An 18,260-nucleotide genomic window follows, 5' to 3' on the forward strand; every position below is an offset into this window, starting at 1 on the left:
TCTAATTCTGTTTTAATACAAGGACTGACTTAGAGTCATTACATAGCTTTTGTGGTGCTGAGCAGAACCTGTAGTGCCAATAAATATTTCATTGTGAAGGGAGCCTAACTGGAAGCAAACTTAAAGCACTCTCCCAACCCCTACCATTCTGTGACTCTGGAAGCAGCTTAATCTGTCCTTACGGCACCGTTCAAGTGTTAGCCCAGGAGAGGGGAAGTGCCAGAGCATGCTTATGGGGGGGGTGTGGGGAGGAAGTGAAGCACTTCAATTCTAAAGTTTGCAAAACAACTAAGGGACAAAAATGTTCAAATGTCTTCCTCGAGAACTGTAAAGCTGCACCTTGGATCTGGTGATAACCTGCTCAAAGCACCAGGCCTGTTAATGTTGTTATTGAACAGCAGAAGCTGAGCTATACATTTTTATAAGAGAAAGGTAAAATTAGCAGAAATTGCTGTTTACAAGGCATACAAAGCTCTTCAATTTACATGATGTATGGATACTTAAATTCACCATCTTAAATTTGCAGCAGTGCTGTACTGAATCCTTAACAATTGCCTGTGCTCCATACAGCTGCCTCGAGTAGTGTGGATATTGGACTTGAACTTAATTATTGAACAAAGAGACTGTAGCACAGTGGGAAAATCTACCCTGCCTGATGACAGATACTCAAGGGAAGAATTTTGCACTAGCATCTGGGCACAATTTGGATAAAACCCCAAATAAATTAAAACTTGCTCTCCTGCATCTGTTTTGATCGTTCCTTCAGTGTAACTTAGCCAAGATCCTCTTAGAGAAGATGTTGAAAATGCATGTCAGTATTGAAACTTTTGTGAGTGTCCTGCTGGCATTGGAGGAGGAGCCATGAAATGGGATTTTAAACACCATTTGATCACTCATTTATAGCAGTTGCTTAAATGTCTGTTTTGATAACGTGTTTGACTGAAAAATGAAGTAGCTTGACAGATTCTTAGCAATTCCAAACCTGAGCTGTTGTGCTATTAGAGACCTCTTTCCACATGATTAACAAAGCAATTTACCAAAGCAGGTTTTGAATCCTACTCATTCATTAAACAATTGCCTTTTTTTCTTTTGTCCCCAAGCATTACAAAGTTTGAAGTTTTGTGGCAGTTGTTTCCAGAACCTGGTTTCTGTAGTCTTAATGCTTGAAGAATGACAACTGCATTGCTGAAGCCCTTGCAGAGTAAACCAGTAGAAGCTCACCACGTGGCTTTGGTGACTGTAGAGATCCCTGAGCACTTTTTGTGCCCTCTGCATTTGGACATGAAGCCCATTTCTGTGTTTTTGAGCTACCCAGAGCAGAATGCAGAAGGCACTCTTCTTATAAGGCTAGCAGAAAAATAACCGAGCAAAAAGGCCTAAAAGTGGTAGTAAAGGGTTTGCCACCTGGAGCTGTGCACCCTGATGCAGATGTGTGCATTTTCACCAGACTGGTTGTCCAAAAGTGATGATGAAGAACATCCTAGAACAGCAAGGACCCTGCCCTGTAGATCTGTCCTGAGCAATCCTTGATCCTACATGACCTGAGTTGGATACTTGGGTGATGAAGGGTTGTTGGCCAGCGCAGGTTTGCCAGGTTGGATTCTGGCATCCATGCGATGTACTTCAATAGGTCAGAGCCTTATAGAAAGAGTCCCAAGAGTGTACCAAGTTGTGCTTCCTTTTCTGAATACAAAACCAAAGAAAGTGAGAGCTTCTGTTAACTTGGAATTGAATGAGGCTGTTGTAGTCTATTGGCCTAAAATGTCTTCTGAGACCCAGAGTGGCTAAGCCGAGCATTTATTAGTCGACCAAACGTGTGCAGCAGGGGCTAGCCGCCTCGTTGGTGCTGATGGACAGCTTTCATTCTCCTGACTAACCAGTCCAGGTGGATCTGCAAGATCTGGTGGTTGATCAGGAGCTGCTGAAATTTTACCCCAGGAGAATCCCGCTGAAAAAAATGTTTTAACATCTGGGAAGTTACCAGAAGCTCTGAAAGACAGTTCAGAATATGTTGCATCACGTTTGCTGATATCCAGAAGTCTGCAAGTGTCACTTTTGTGTTTTAACTCCTTCCTTTTACCTGACTATCAGGGAAGCGTGGTTGAGGCTGACCTGACATGTCATGATGTCGACTTGCTAGGTGGGGGTCGCAAGGGACATTAACCTTGGAGCTATCGGTAAGACAACTTTCTTTCTCGTTTCCTTCAGTACCCTGAAAGGGCTGGGGGTGGGAGGAGGGAGGAGATGAGCTCCACAGGCCTGAGCACTGGAATATTGTTGAAAATCTGCCATTGCCATGGAGGGATTCCCAGCACTGAAGGTAAAGGTTAAATTTAGGTGCGTCTGTGCCCGAGAGGAGCACGGTGCACGTTCCTGCTGCTGAAAGCGATTGGAAATAAAGGTGACTTGCACTTCAGAAGAGAACTGGATGCTATTTTAGGGTTGCTGGAGGCATGGATGATTGTGAACACTTAAATTTTCCCTCTGTAGTTCCGTGCACCTCTGGGGTGTTTGGTGGTTTGGTTTTTTTTTCCCACCCCCACCATGAAAAAGCAAAGAATTTACAGCACACTTCTGCAAAGTCCAACAAGGCTGTGGAGAAAGGAGTCCAAGCAGATCTCTGTAAAAGACTAATCAATAATAAAAAGAGAGGTTTATCTTGAAAGTAGACACAAGCCTGGCATGTCCTGAAGTTGGATCACTTGGTAATTCTTAGAGAGCATTAATTGAGGAGAGGGCTGGCCCTAAGCCAAGGCACAGTTGTAGTTTATCCCATTATAAACCTCGGGACGTTAGTAATCATCTGTTTTTGTGGAGGGCCTGATCTGTTGGTTCTAGACAGACAAATAACAAAAGCTGAAGAAACAGATTTGCAAATCAGACTGGGAACACTTGGACTTGTGGACCCCTTCGTGGCACCTGCTCATCTTGCACACTTCCTCAGCCAGAGGCATCAAGACCTTTCCTTCCTGCTTGTCCCTTTGTGCGGTGCTCTGAAAGTTGCAGAGGAGTCGGGAGCAGCTTGCTATAGGCTCTAGGAGCATTCCAGGTTCAGTCAATGTTGTGGACCTGAATAGTCAGCTGCAGAAGAAGTGTAACTGGTGAGTAGAGGTGTTTTGTAAGGATTTTTCAGATCTGAAGTGTTTGTTTAATTCCAGATAAACTTGGCTTGGGATGCCTTGATCCGAGAAGAGTTGTGGGCACGCAGAGCTGTCCGTGCTCTTGTACTTGAAAGATCTTCACAGAAATAAGAGGATCTCTCATCTGGATTCTCCAGTCTTCCCAGTCACATGAAGTCCTTGACAATAAGTGTGGTAGGAGTTGTTGAATATGCTCAGGGCTCTGGAAATACAGCAGATGGCAAGGTTGTTCCAGGAAGAAAACAACTGGAAAGCATCAGCTTCTTATCAGTGAGGCTTATGAGTTTAAAACACAACTTCCAAATGTGTTGCTGTGACTGGAATCTGCTAAACTGCTTTAAATTAAGGAGAGGGGGAAAACAAAGGGTAAAAGGAAGAGCAGGCAAAACTGTAGTCCTGCCCCCCTTGCTTCAAAGTCCAGCTTCACTCTTTCCCTCAGGACCAGTGAGCATTCAGCCTTGCTTATTTATTTTCCTGCTGAGCTTTCTGCAGAGCTTGTGGCAGTGTAGGACACACACAGACTCCTCTCTTTGCCTACATCTTCATCTCTGAGGGGAGGTTGCATTTCCATTTTCATTTCAAGGGATCCATTGCATCAGTGCCTTGTTTCTCTGATGTGATTCTGACAGACATTCAGGCATTTCAGACCTGGCATGCAGAAAATGCAAACCCAACGAGAATTTAAGAGGGTGAGCATTGATTTCATGGTAGGAAAGGAAAGCTAATTCTGGAGAGCATTCAGCTGTCTTAGCAGTGCATGGGCTTTGCTCTTCTTAAATTTCCTGCTGTGCTGCTTTAACTCCTGCAGAAAAAAAGGGAAGTGAAATGCTGCCTAGGCTAAAAGGCTGGGATGAAAATAGGTCAGGTGCATAACTGAGGATAGGAGCTCAGGAGTTGCTTGGGTTGGAATGTTGGTGTTTCTTAGGTTCACTTTTTAGCCAGTTCCTAGAGGCAGACAACTTTCTGAAAGCCTTCTTGGAAACACGTTCCAATGTGCCCTGTTGAACCCTACTGTAGGCAATCAGTTTTAGAAGTCAATGTATTGAGCAGTGAGGTACAGATTTGTGTCACTTTGCTGGCAGTAGCTATAAAACATGCCTGAAACAAGACAAGTGCCTTATTTTGTCTCTTGTCAAGACCAGAGGTCTTGAACTTAGTGCATTTTCAGTCAAAATCAATTGCAATTACAGATTCATTTCCCTGTTGTTCTGGACAAGCTCGCTCTTCTTTGCTCTGCTCAGCACTGGAAACAAGATGCTCAGCAGTGCTGAGATTACAGGAGAGGAATTCTTCCTACCAGGAGATGATAGCACCTTAAAAGAACTATTTCAGTGAGCTGTATTACTGAGTGACTTCTGCCCTGCAGCATGCAAGTGCTGAAGCAAACATGCAGCTTACCCACAAGGGTTTTTGATCTGCAGTTAGGTTGAAATGCTGCTGATCTCAGCACCCAAACCACCTCTGAACAGAATTTTCCCTGAGATTCGGTGTGGGGTCAGATACTCAGCATGGAGCATTCCCCTTTGAACAGCAGGCAGAGGATGCAAGCAGCTGAAGACAGCTCCATAAGCTGCTGCTGAGCAGATTAGCAAAGTACATCAGTGTTGCTCTTAATGCATTAGTCATTGCAACCTCCATCCAGCAAACCCCAGAGCTGAACAGCACTGGCTCCTCCTGTCAGGCAGCACCTCCAGCCTGTTTGTGGATCCTTTAGTGAGCACTTCCTTTCCCCTTTGAACAGCCAGCAGCAGTAGCTCTTAGGGTGTGCAACACACCTTCCAGTCTTCTCCATGTTTCCTACTTACTGTTTCTGTGCACTTAGTTCTTCAGGTTGTTTGCAGTTGGAGGAGAAGGTCAGAGCAGAGATAGCAAAGCCACATAGCTGAAGGTGTCTAAGCCTGCAGCCCAGCAGCAGCAGCTACTCTTTTAGTCAGAAGGAAAATTTTGTCTTGTCTGCCATATCTTCCAGTGAAGTTCCCTCTGAAGAACTTGTGCTGATCTGGTGCTTCCCACCAGGCCTTTTCTGCAGAGCTCTTCTGTGAGCTTGCTCTGGCTGGGAAGCAGGCTGGATGTGGCCACTCTGAAGGCTGGCATGCACCTAAGGCAGATAACTGTTTTTTTGGTGTAGAAGAATAAATGATTGTTAGCAAGGTGGTTGTATCTGTTTAATGTTAAATGCAGACCAAACTCCTCCTGTGGATGTCTTTAGGCAGGGGCTGGGTGTTGTACAGCAAATAAGAACCTCCTGAGCTGCCTGTGAACCAGCTCTAAGCCTTCGAGGGAACCGGAGGTACATTTCCTGCCACAGCTCCAAGTGATCTAAGTGCTCCAGCTGTACGGGAGAGGCTTCAGAATCTCTGTAATAGCTGATCAATAACCTGATGGATTAGGGGCTGCACTAGAGATGACCTTCAAAGGTCCCTTCCAACTCAAAACATTCCATGATTCAGATTTCTTCATTTGTTGTTTGTTTGGGAGGGTTTGTTACAGGTTAGGGACTGAGTGTCCCACCACGGAGAAAAAGTCCTCCAGAAGTACCAGAGAGTACCAGGAGGTGGACACAAGCAAGTGTAATCTTAGTTACTTCATTCCCATCATCCTGCACCTCCCTGTATAGACAGACCTGACTGTCTGCTCCTTCTCTTTCCCTCCTTTCTCTCTGCTCTGACAGGCACAGCTCTTACCCTGGGGCAGCCTGGCCCTTGCGGCCTTCAGCTGCCAAACGAATTTCTTGCTGTGCAATATTGGCCTGGTGGGAGGGACAGGGCTTTAGGCCTGGCTGAGCCCTGGTGTTCTGCTGCAGGGGGGAATTGAGGCCATGGTGAGCCTGCCCTGGGGGTGCAGTTTGGCCTGCCTCTGGTGCCTGCTGAGGTTGAGAGGGAGGTTTGGGGAAGGCTCTGGCCCAAGGGGAGAAGTGGCCTGAATGTGTCTCTCTCTCTCTTCCTTTTCCTCAGTACCTGCTGTGTTTCTGTGTGTAGCTGTAAACAGCATCTGGGTAACCTCCAGTCCCATGTGAGTGTCTTTGCTTTACTCCCCTGGGGGGGAATACCTGCCTCTCCTTTTGCCCAGGGCAGCTCCTGGCTTAAGGCCAGGACAGAGTTTTCTGTCTTTGTTTTTATTTTTGCTTGGTTGGGTTTTTTTTGGTGGTTGGTTTTTGTTTGGTTGGGATTTTGTTTTGTGTTTTTGGCAGACCAGAGCTTTAGGCTGCAGTCAGGTGTTGGTGCATAAGCTCTCTGCTTTCTTCTAAGGGGGGTGTGTGTGTTCTGGCAAATACCATGCCTGTGCTGAAGTTGAAGTGAAGTAAAATCATCCTCATTTTTAGTCTTTAGAAGAGTTTTCATCCTGCTGTGCTTCCTTGTGGCTTCACCTTTCTGCTGTGCTGGGAATGCTGCTTTCAGATCAAAGCTTGGGCACCTGACTGAGTTTGCTGGCAGAGCTGGTACAACAATATCATCCTAAGTATTAGCTTATAGAGGATTTGTATGGATGGGGCAAAGGGCCTCAAAGGGCTCCTCCAAATAAGATTGATTTTGAGTGCTTGCATTAAAACCTAAAGGAGTATCTCCCAGTGTGGTTAATTTGTGCAGCTCCTGTGCACAAAGCCCTGTGATCAGTAGCCAAAACTGACTAGTGGGGATTTTAATGCCTTCAGCAAGAGGATTGGGGGAAGCAAAATTCTTCCAGCTTACAAAAAGGTGTCCCAAAGGACTCACTGGGTTGAGAGCAAGAGGAGAGCAGACTGTTGGGAAGAACCAGGCTCTCAGTTTTACCTGTGCTGGGCAGTATAGAAAAGGTTGCTTGGAGTATGGTCCTTTTTCAGGGGTTCTGTGTGTTCAAAATACAGCAGTTCACCAAAAGTTGAAACCACTTTGTCTCAGTTGAAACAGCTTCTGCACTGGTGGCCTCAGCCCTGGGACAGACCCTAGATTATTTATTCATCATTTTCTCAAAACCCAAACCAAACCACAGCCTCAAGCTGCAAACAAGTAAAAACCCAACCCAAAGCAAAAGTCCAACCAACCAACTAAGCCCCACCAAAAAACCTGAAGCAGGAAGAGCAGCATGGCCATGCCCCCAGCACTCTTTGCTTTCTGTGTCTGCAGGGAGATGAGTGGTTGGCAATGGTGGTGCTGCAGGTGGAAGGTAGCCACTTAGGCAGGTGGGGAGCACTCCACTGAGGCAGCAGTTTCAGAGCAGAGATCCAGCTGAGCATTGTTCAGTGCAAATGAGTCCTTGGCAGGGGATGGCTCCAGGCAGACATCAGCTTTGTGGACTTGCTGTGTGCTTGGCTGGAGGAAGGAGCAGAGCTGTGGGCCCTTGTTGCTTCCTGCTGTTGCAGGTGTGGTTGTTGTGCAGGTGGTTGCTCAGTCTGGGGTGCAGCAGCTGGGGTGCCACTGCCACACCTGAAACATGCTCCAGGCTGTTACAGGAGGATCCAAGTTAGGAGGCCTTTGGTAAGGGGTTCATTGAACTCTGATGCTGGGAATACAAAGGCTGCATACAGTGGTGGGAAGGAAGCCAGGGAGGTGATAGCCAGCTGGATTCCTCAGGATTGCCAGGAATTGTCAAGAGTCAAAACCTGGGGTAGTACATATTGTAAGATAGGTCCTTGGGTCACATAAGCACTGCCAGGGTAACTCCATCAGTAAGCACTGCCCTGCTTACTCCAGAAAGTTGAGCAGTCACCTTTGTTCCCTTCTCCCAGCAGCTCTGGAGGCAAAGTCAAGTTTTGGTGGACACAGCTTTAAAGACAACTCTTAATGCTCAGCATTTCTATCCAATGCTTGGCTTTCTACCCCCCACACATTCTTTCAGCTGTTACTTAGGGGTTTACTACAGAAGGCCTGCTAATGACTGGCTGCTCAGTCCCTCTTGTGTCAGGCTTCTGTAACTGTCAGGGCTGTGTCTTGCTGTACCTTTCAGTATTCTAATGTGTTGCAGTTAAGAAAGCAGGCTGGAGGCTTTTCAGTAGTGTACACCTCTGCTTGTCTGTCTTTGCAGGGAGAAAGAGAGGGGAGAAAAGTGTTACCTGCAGCACTGCACACAGGATCTGTGCAGCCAGCAAGCTACAGGTGCAGATTTGGAGCTCCTGTTGTTTTCAGTGGCCCTTGTCACCGTGCAGAGCAGTCAGAACATTACAGCATCCTTTGAATGGCATTGGTATTTCATTACCTACATGAAGTATGAGATCTCATTCTGTCCTCATGTTGCAGGTGATTCATGTCACACAGCACTGCAGCCAATTCTGCATTTCCTTTGCCCTTTCACTCCAAATAAGCACTCATCATTCCTCGTGGCTGCAAAGCATTGAACCATGAATCCTCTTTAATGTTCCTCGTAAAAATTCAGTGTTCTGCAGCCTGTTCCTTCTGTGGAGTTCCCCAGGGGCCATCCCTAGAAAAGAATTGGCCTTGTTTGCTTTTCTCTCTCTGTTTGTTTCTTGTCTGGCTCTTGGCTGGGTTTAGCCATCTATCTTCTGTCAAATAGAGGTTTTTTTTCCAAGTAGATTTCATCAGTTTTTCAGCCATTTCTCTCCTGTCAAATAGATTTCTTTACCTGTGTGCTTGGTGAGTGCATTTAGGGAGTGGATGATCTCTTGAGGTCTTTTCCAGCCTAAGCCATTCTATGAGCCAAAAAGGTGTGCAGCACAGCATCTGAAGCCTGAAGCTTAGGAGTCAAATCTGTTTGGTTGGGCCAAAGGAGGACACCTGCAGTGTGCTGCCTCTTCCACCCTGCAGATGGGGGAAGCAGCTCCACAAATATAGGGCATCTTCCATTGGAAGTGGCTTCAAAAAGCCTTTTAGCACGTGGGCTGAGGTTTAAAATAGAAGCAGCTAAAGGACATCAAATGTCTGTATCAGTGGAAGCTGCTGGGTAAATACTTGAGTAGCTCCAAGTGATTTCTCCAGTGTAAGGGCTGTGCAGTGTGGGGCATGGCAGTGTGCTCATACTGCAGGGAGGAAGACAATGCAGTTTCCCAGCTCTTGGTTGCTGTGAGTAGCTCCACCAGTCAGTCCCTCAGCCAAGATCCTGTGGTGATGGATTTTAAAATGAAATCTCAGTCTAAGAACTAAATCCAGGATTGGTGTTTATCCATTACAGCACAGAGTTTGGAGTCTGGCACGGAGGATTTAGAGTCCACTTCTGTGCTGGCAATTGACATCCCCCTCCTTAGAGGCACCACTTGAAATGTTTATTCCTTTAGCTTTACTTATTTTCACTTATTTAATGTTTTTACATGAATTCAGTGTTGTCTCTGGTTATGTAAAAGCCATACATTTGCCTGGGGTATGGTAGCCTGACTTTCCATGAGGACTTTTCCATGGGGTAGAGGCTTCATGGAGACTGAGGAAAACTGCTGGGTTTTTTTGGTAGGCTTATCTTGGCTGAACTGGCAGGTACAGGAGACAGCAGATGGCTGCAAATGTGAGCTCTTGAGCATATAAAGATTTTCTGCTGAGTTAGCCTTTTCTCAGTGCTGTTTGCATGAGAGAGGAGAGTTGAGGTGAATGAGCTGGGAAAGTTTTCTCTCAGTACTTCTAGAGAAGGTTGGGGCCTTCTAAGGGTTAGGTTCTTTTAGAAACCCAGGAGGAAGGGAGGTTACCCATTAGGCCAGAATAACTTCGTGACTGGAGTTCATTCTCCCTCCTGAAGGTCTCTTAGCAGTGCAGGATGTGGTTTGTTTCAGGTGTGTTGGCAGAAAAACAATTGGTGTTTGAGTGGACAAAGGCCCTCATGAACTCGACTTGGAGTTCCTTCATAGCAGTGGGAGACTCTTCCTAGTGCTTAGGAGGTGGCAGTAACCTCTAAATGCACAAATTGAGCCATTCCAGCACTTCTGGCTCATTGTCTGTAGACACCAGCTCCATGCTGTGGGGAGCTACCTGGTGACAAGGTGCTTCCAGCCTCCTCCAGAGAGCCACCAGTGGGGAGTTCCAAGAGACCTCCCAGAAGAGCACAATGATTTAGCTTGGGTCACAACCTCCTGTTGTGATACATTCCTCCTCCAGCTGCACTTCTGACCAGCATGACACAGACTTTGAGTGGCTCTCCAGAACCTTTCACTTGGTGAATCAAGCCCTTCCCTACTCAGCCAAGACAGGAATGAGGTCAGCTCAGGTGTATGCTGGCTGTGTTTTCATTGGGCTTTGATGCTGTCCCTGGAAGGGACCACTGTGAGAGCAAGGGGATTAAACCATGCAGCATGCAGGGGCTTGCAGAATCTCTGTCTATCAAAATACAGACACCTCAGTAGCTTCCAAAGTGAGCACAAGCATCCTGCAGAGGGAATGTTCCTGGAGCACCACGCTGCTGATGTCCTTTCACCACCTCTTGGTGGTTCCTTTGTAATCTTACTGTAATTTAGTACTTTACTGAAGTGCAATAATCTTACACAGCCAGCTGTTATCTTTCAGGAGTAGATTTGTCTCTTCCTGCCTTTACAGTTCAGTTTTTAAGGTACACATCAGGGCTGTGTCCATTAACCATTGGAATAAACCTCTGCAGGTGCTGTGTGCTGCCCTTGTTAACACCACAGCTGTGCTGAGGAACTGCTGGTAAGTGCTAAAGCTTGGAGAGCTGCACATTTGCTCTAGCACAGAATTGCTTTGGGTGGAAAAGGCTTCTAAGGTGGTCCAACTATCAACCCAACACCACTTTGGCCACTAAACCATGTCCCTAGGTGCCACAGCCACACATTCCTTGACTACCTCCACCGCTTCCATGGGGACTCCACCGCTTCCATGGGGAGCCTGTTCCAATCCCTGACCAGGAAAAGAACTTGCAGGTAGTGTGCCTGAAAGGTGTGAAGTACAGGGACAGGCTTGCTAAAGATGCTGAAGGAACCATGGTCTCCTAATACCTTTTGTTTAGTTCTGGTTAGTCCTTCTGTCCCTGTATCAAGCCTGGAAGCCCTGCTGGTCAGAGTGACTTGATGCAGTCAGAGCCCTGTTTGAAGACAATTCAACAGCCAAGGGTTGGACTTTTTATTAAGTTTAGGAAATGATCTTGGTTTTCACTTTCTCTCACCTCTGTTTTCTCATCCAGAACTCTTCTGACCAGCAGTTGGAGTGAGAAGGAAGTTCTCCCAGCCAGTGCCTCCAGTCATGCTGTGTAGATGGCCTGTGGGAGGCTGTCAGTGCAGGCAGCAGGCCTACACAGGTGTTTCTTTTGCTGATGCTGTTGTCTGCACTGGGCATCTCACCTAAGGGAACCCCTACACTTCTCCTTTCTGCTTTGGCTTCAGTGCAGATTTTGTGCAGGGTTGGGAGGGAGAGCTGTGGAAGGGCCAGAGCAGAGCATCTGTGCCCATCTCTGAGGTGTAGTCCCAAAGCAGGCACTGCTGGCTTGCACAGTCCATCCCTTCTCACCCACCAGAAAGGTTAGGTGTGCATCCCACCAATTCCCACCTGACTTTTGGGACAAGCAGTACTTCTGTCAGCTTGATTGCACCAGCTGGGAGCATGCTGCTCCATCTCCTTGCTGCCCCACCTGTGTGTTCACCTGAGGCAGGCAGTCCCCACCAGAACCAGAAGTTACAGCGAGGAGGCCATGAGGAAGTTGCCAGGAATGGAGCAGGAAGTCCAGGACAGCAAAATCATTTCAGGTGGCCCCCTGGAAGTGCAGGAAGTTGGTGATAGACAGTTCTCCAGTGAGGACAGCAGCTGGCAAGTTCTTTGTAGGCTTTTCCTTTGGGTTAAGTAAAATAACCTGGTGGTGATGCTTGTGCACAGGGCTGGAAAGAGGGAGTGCTAGGGGTGGGAGGCAAATCCATCCAAAGGCTGGAACAAGGGCAGTATGTGGCATCTCTGGTGCATGCCAAGATCTTTTTGAAGGGCTGTGTTGCAAGTCAGTGCTGGTAGTGAGCAGACCTGAGAACCCTGCTGTTTGCCTTCAGTCTCCCTGTAATGTATCTGAAAGCCACAGCTGGCCTCTGTGCTCCTGCAGTGAGTCCTCCTCTCCCAGTACTGCCCAACACAAAACCAGTGAAGACCTTACCAGAGTGCTTCCAGCTCTGAGGTGTGTTAGGCCACTAAGGTCATCTCAAACTGCTGAAGCAAAAAAATCCTCAACTGTGGGAAAAGTTTCCAGGAGTATTTTGTGTGGGCAGAGGACCACTTGCAGTGATACTGAAGTTGCATGAAAAGAAATAAGATGTGGTCAGATGGTGTAGCTTTGGGCTTCTCTGTTCTTGGGTCTTAGATTCTTCTGTGTTAACAGGGGACAAAGCAGCAGCAGCAATGGGGAGGAGAAAGCCAGGAAAGCCTGGGGAAGCTGCTTGTTGGGGTTTACTCTGGGGGGGAGTGGGGAGTGGGTTTGTTTTGCTTTCTTAGAAAGTAACATTTGCCTCTCCCTGCCTGCCTCTCCCTGCCTGCCTCTCCCTGCCTGCCTCTCCCTGCCTGCCTCTCCCTGCCTGCCTCTCCCTGCCTGCCTCTCCCTGCCTGCCTCTCCCTGCCTGCCTCTCCCTGCCTGCCTCTCCCTGCCTGCCTCTCCCTGCCTGCCTCTCCCTGCCTGCCTCTCCCTGCCTGCCTCTCCCTGCCTGCCTCTCCCTGCCTGCCTCTCCCTGCCTCCCTCTCCCTGCCTCCCTCTCCCTGCCTCCCTCTCCCTGCCTCCCTCTCCCTGCCTCCCTCTCCCTGCCTCCCTCTCCCTGCCTCCCTCTCCCTTTTTCTCCTGAGTGCTCTCAGGGGTCTGTACCTTTCCACCTCAGTCTCCTGCAGTGTGATTAGTCCCATTCAGGTGCAGCTTTTCTGAGTAAGGATTCAGGGTGAAGCACTTCAGAGGTGTATGGCAGAAGCCATGGCAGGGCTGGACCAGCTCTTTCCTAGAGTGGAATCTGAACCCAAGGCCCAGGCTGGCTGCTGGCTTGGTAAGCAGCCAGAGGGAGTGGCCAGGAACAACCCAAAATTCCGTGGGTTCAGGGTGAGGTCCTGCAAGCTTGAAATGCAGAGAAGTTGTGTTCCACACCTCTTCAGCTACCATGGCTCTTACAGAGCCTGCAATAAGTAGTAAATGAATGCAGGGCAGCCCACAGCCATCCCTTGTTTAACTGTTTTTAAAATGCCTCTTTCAGATGCTGGCAACAGAACCTGAGAGCTTTGTGCTGGCTGTGGGACTCGTGTGGATTCTCTGCTGGTAGGTGAAAATGACATGGTAATGCTTGAATTTCTGGATCCCTGTGCAGAGGGACTGCAGGATGGAAGTTCTTAAGAGGAGCTCCAGGAGGAATTGTGGGACTGGCAAGGCCACGCTGCTCTGAGGCAAAGCCAGGCTTCTATCCACTGAGCCTGTGTCTGTGCTGGCAGCAAATGCTCTCTCCTAAGCTGAGACCACAAAGGCTTTGTCAAGAAAACTCAGGCTTTAATACCAGGAGCCTGGGAATGATGTGCACTAGTTAGAGTTGGGATTGCCTGATGACACTGGGGATGGAATGTGTGAGTCTACAGACACCTGCTTGCTGGACTCCTCCAGTCACTGTTCAGCCAGCCCAGCTGGCTCTGAGGAGGATGCCTGGTGGCAGGTTGAAAGTGTAGGTGTAAAATGATTTATTAAATGCTATTGGTCAAATAGTTGTCTGAGTAAAATAAGATGCTTTGGAAATGCTAGTTGACTGAACAGCAATTAGAAGTTAGGTTCCAAAAAAAGTTTAAACTGTTTTTGTTTGGTATCTTCAGTGCCTGACCCCTTCTATCTTCTAACAATGTTTTAGCTTCCATCCCCATCTTGTCTTCTAATCCCTGAAGAACGTTCATGGTGCCATAGCAACTGAGCTGGCAGGTAAGTTACTGCTCTTTATACCTCTGGAGAAGGTTGGTTTCAGGCTTTTCCCCCTCCCCATCCATGCCCAGCGTGGTGCTGCAGCCTCTGCAGGCCTACAAGTGTGCCCAAAATTGTGTCCCAGTAGCCAAATTGGATCATAGAACCATGGGCTGGGCTGGAAGGGACTTCCAAGCTCATCCAGTCCACCCCCTGCGCTCAGCAGGGACATCCTCACTAGATCAGGTTGCCCAGAGCCCTGTCCAGGCTCACCTTGAATATCTCCAGGGAGGAGGCCTCAACCACCTCCCTGGGCAACCTGTTCCAGGAGCTTCCCGGTGCAGAACTTATTCCTCACATCCAGTCTAAATCTGCTTTGCTCTAGTTTGAAGCCACTGCCCCTCGTCCTGTCCCTGCAGGCCTTTGCAAACAGTCTCCTGGATGTCCTTTGAAACTCATCAAAACCTTGCAAACTAAACCTTTCCCTGGGGGTGACTCCCAGCCTGCAGGGGGGAGCTGCATCACCTCCTGTCAGCTGGTGTTTTGCAGAACACTGAGTCGGGGGCAGGGAAGGGTTCATTGATATCTCCTGGTTCCCTGTGCTGGGTTCCGTGGCTGGAAACTTGCTGGGCTGAAGCCTGGTGCCATCAAGCTGTGCTTCACTGCTGCCTTTTTGCCCAGAACTTTTGGAATTGAAATGGGTCAGGCAAAGCTGTGTTTTGAACTGTTTCTAGCTGCTGTGTGCAGCCTGACTGAAGGACTTCCAGCACGCCAGTAGGTGGCTCCTCAGTGTCCCTTCTGCAACCCCTCTTGGAGAGGGAAGAAAGCAACCAAAAAAGCAGCTGATAGAGACATGAAACAGAGGATTCTAGGACTTCCCCCCTCTTCAATATTTATTACTCTATTTTATGAGTTTTGCAATATTTTCCCTTTTCTAGGTGCTTTCTGGACTTGGCCTCTGTTGTTCTCAACCTCTTGTGGTTCCAGTCAGCACTCTTGGCAGAAGGCTTGGCTCGTGCTCACTTTGCAGTTCAGAGCTGATGCTCCTTGCAGACATTAAGGAAAAACCAAAAAGGAGCAATTTAAAAAACAAAGGAACTGAAGGGTGTTTCACTTCTCCTGGATTGCTGTGCTTCTGAACTGCAGTCTTTAGGAAGCTGGCTGTCACTTACCTTGTAGTGGAAGTGAAATCAGAGGAACGTTGGTGGGACTGCTCTTCCAGTCTCCTCCTCATCTTTTCTGCCCTCTCATTCTCCTTGGTGGGTTTTTGGCAGAGACTGGCAGCACCTCCTGACATCACTTGGAGCCTTGGTGGATGTCCTAGGTGTGGCAGCAGTGTTGGAGGTGTTGCTGTTGGAGGTGGCACTGCTGCTTGGATTCCACCTCCCTGTTCTCTTGAGGTCTTCCCACCTCTGCGATGCTGTGTTCCTGGCACTGCTGAATGTCAGCTGGGAGGGATTTCCATCTTCCAGAACAGTACAAGTGGTTGGCCTTTATTGGCTCTGGGGCTTTGCTTTATTGTCTGAATGCTCTTTGATGCAAATTACACTTGGGAGCTTAGTTGGTTTGAGTGAGTTTGAGAGCTCTAGGCCTCCGTGCTGAGAGCAGAAACCCATCACCTGCTGCTGCTGCAGGAGCAGGTGACACCTTCTCAGGCTGACTGCCCTTCTCTGAGCCATGCCTGTGTGTGTGACAGTTGCTCACATAGTGCTGTTGCTAACCAGCAATCTCCATTACATTCTGCACCAGAGCAATGAGGAGGGCAGCAGAGCCATTCCTGAGCTGGGCAGTGTGTTTTGTTCATGCTATTTACAGTGGAGATCCTTTGCTGCTTTTGTGTCTGCTGATGCAAGTTTCCTCTTTTCCTTGGAGTGAGGTTACAGAACCTGTGCACTCTTGTAACCTTCTCCTGTTTGCAATGTAATTATTTCTTCTCTTGTATGGTTGTAGGTGCTGCAGGACAGGCTCTGTGGTGGGCTCTAAAGCAGCCTGAGCTCTGCTGGCAGGTACTCGTATCTCGTCCTGGTGCTCTGACCTGTCTGGGGAAGGCTCAGGGGCCAGACTGCTCTTGGCCATGCTTCTCTCTGCTCTCAATTTCTGAATTTCAGTCCTGGTGCAGAAGTCTTCATTTGTAGCATGTCCAAGAGCTGCACTGCAGCAGAGAAGGTAAGTCTTGGGGGGCAAGGGGGCAGTGACTGACAGCCAAGCTCTCAGTAGTTAATCTCTTCTGTTGTTTCTGATCTAATCCTTACAGTTTTATGGGCAGATGTGGGACTGCTCAGATGGCTGTGCAGGAAACAGGGCATGTGCTTAGCATGGGGAGGGAGAGAGACCCATTGGAGAAGCAAATTTCTAACTCTTCCTGGGGTAATTTTTTGTCCTTCAAGACCCAGACCCAGATGCAAAGTCTGCTTTGTGAGGAATTTGTCACCTTTCTGGTGGAGAATTGCTCTCTGTGCAGTGCCTGTGGCTGCAAACTGTTGAGCTGCTCAGGGTGATTTATTTCTCCACTATGAGTTCAGCTGAGCATTGCTCTCTGCTCTGTGATGGGGGCTGCTGGTTGCTGTTAGCTGTGCTCTAAAGACAAGAGTTCCAGGTTTGGGTCAGTGTAGGTGGGGTTTGCTCTGCAGCTGCATGGAAGATTTGGCTAATGTGGATCTCAGAACTGAGTTGTGTCTTGGGCCTGTGAATCTTGCTTTGCCAGATCATTAAGTCTCAGGATTTCTTCCTTAGGTAACCAAGAACACACCCTTTGCTGGGTGGAACCACGTGGTTTATTATTCCTGGGGAAAAATGGGGTGTAAGAGCTTGAAATCCGGATGGCATTAAATAAATGAACAACATTTTGGAACATTCTGTCAGTATCTTCATGCCCCAGCTTGGAAGAATGCTGTAGCAATGCTCGACTCTGGGTCTTTGTCCTGAGAGCTGTGCACACCCTGTGCTTTTGCAGGACAGGCCATGGATGAGCTGTCTTCTAGAAGAGCTTCAGCATCTGCCTGTGAAGGCAAGAGATGGGAGCAGAGAGTTCAGGTGGGTGTGTCAGGTGTGTGCACTGCACCTGTGCTGTTCTTCTGTTCTCTCTTGTGCTCTGCAGTGCACCAGCAGCTGCACCTGCCCTGTGTAATCTGTTCCCTACCCTCTCCTCTTGTAATTTCCATGTCTTCAAATAAACACGTTTCCAAGTCATTGTCTTGTGGCTGTTTTCTAAGGCTCTGAGTGTCTCCATGTGTTGCTTGTCCTCAGTGACACATTCCCTTTGGTTCATAGATTCATAGCTTGGGAGGGACCTCCAGGATCATCCACTCCAACTGCTCTGGGTAAGAACAGAGTTGAAATGAGCTGGGCCTTGTAACTGTTTGATGCAGGGGAATCCAGCACCTCCCTGGGGAGTTTATTCCAATGTTTAATAGTTCCAATGGTGAAAGAAGGTTTTCCTGGCATCCAGTCTGAATCTCCCCAGCAGCAACTCATGCCCATCCCCCCTTGTCTTCACCAGGGGATTCTTTGCAGCAAGCATCATCCAGGAAACAGGAGAAGAGAAATTCAGCATCACTTCCTTTGGGTGGGAGCTTCATTTTAAACTGCCAGGTCAAATGCAAGAGACCTTTTCTGGTAGCTTCTCTGCTTGGAGGATTTCCTGCCTGGTGCATCAGAGCAGGCTTTCTAAGCAAACCTGAAGCAGCCAAAGTAATCCTGGATGTTTGCTGGGAAATGGTGGTGAAAAAGATTGGAGTTATGATCTTGTGATTTTAGTCCTGTGTGGTGCCAAGCTCTGCTGGAACCTGCAGCCACGTGAAGCTGAGTTACCTCTCACATCCATCAGGGTTAGGAGTTTGGCTCATCCTGGCTTCTTAGTTTGTTTCAAAGGAAGACTGAGAAGACAGCTGCTGCCCACAAGTGCAGCAAGGAGTGGTCTTCAATGTGCAGCCCCTCACTCTGTTTGCAAGATTCACCCATTTGCTTGTTTCCTGGCAGTGTGGGGAGGGTGGCCTGTGTGCCTGCACAGATGTTTTGAGGAGGTGAGAACTTGGGGGTTGTACAAATCCCTTCCTTCCACTGAAGTGCTTGGTGTGTGCCATGTAGTTCAGTTCAACTTTGCTTTGCATTTCAGCTGTGCAGACATTTTCAGGATGACTCAGACTCGTTTCCCCTCCCATGCTTAATCCTTTGCCATGCAGTGTTGTAGTGGTCTTACTGAGCAGCAGGAATGAGCAGCTCCTGAAAAAACAACTACTGCAGAAGTGTAAATTCAGGAGCTGGCATCAGGCTGTTTTGGAGACTTGGCCAAGAAAGCAGGGTTAGGATGAATCTTGGAATGAATCCTGCAATAAACAAACAAGTTTGGCCAATTAAAAACATCCAGAA

At 48.1% G+C, this 18,260-nt stretch overlaps 1 long non-coding RNA gene across 1 annotated transcript; it reads left to right on the forward strand.

Annotated features, from left to right (window-relative positions):
* The first annotated feature begins 10,940 nt into the window (after positions 1 to 10,940).
* On the forward strand, positions 10,941 to 17,113 carry LOC137447453 (uncharacterized). The gene is made up of 3 exons (XR_010988872.1): positions 10,941 to 11,300; positions 13,210 to 13,271; positions 13,846 to 17,113. It is a non-coding gene; the product is annotated as an uncharacterized lncRNA (long non-coding RNA).
* Positions 17,114 to 18,260: the final 1,147 nt, after the last annotated feature.

The sequence above is a fragment of the Melanerpes formicivorus genome, unplaced genomic scaffold (assembly GCF_026170545.1).
Source record: "Melanerpes formicivorus ecotype bairdi unplaced genomic scaffold, bMelFor1.0.p_v2 SCAF_21, whole genome shotgun sequence".
Lineage (NCBI taxonomy): Eukaryota > Metazoa > Chordata > Aves > Piciformes > Picidae > Melanerpes > Melanerpes formicivorus.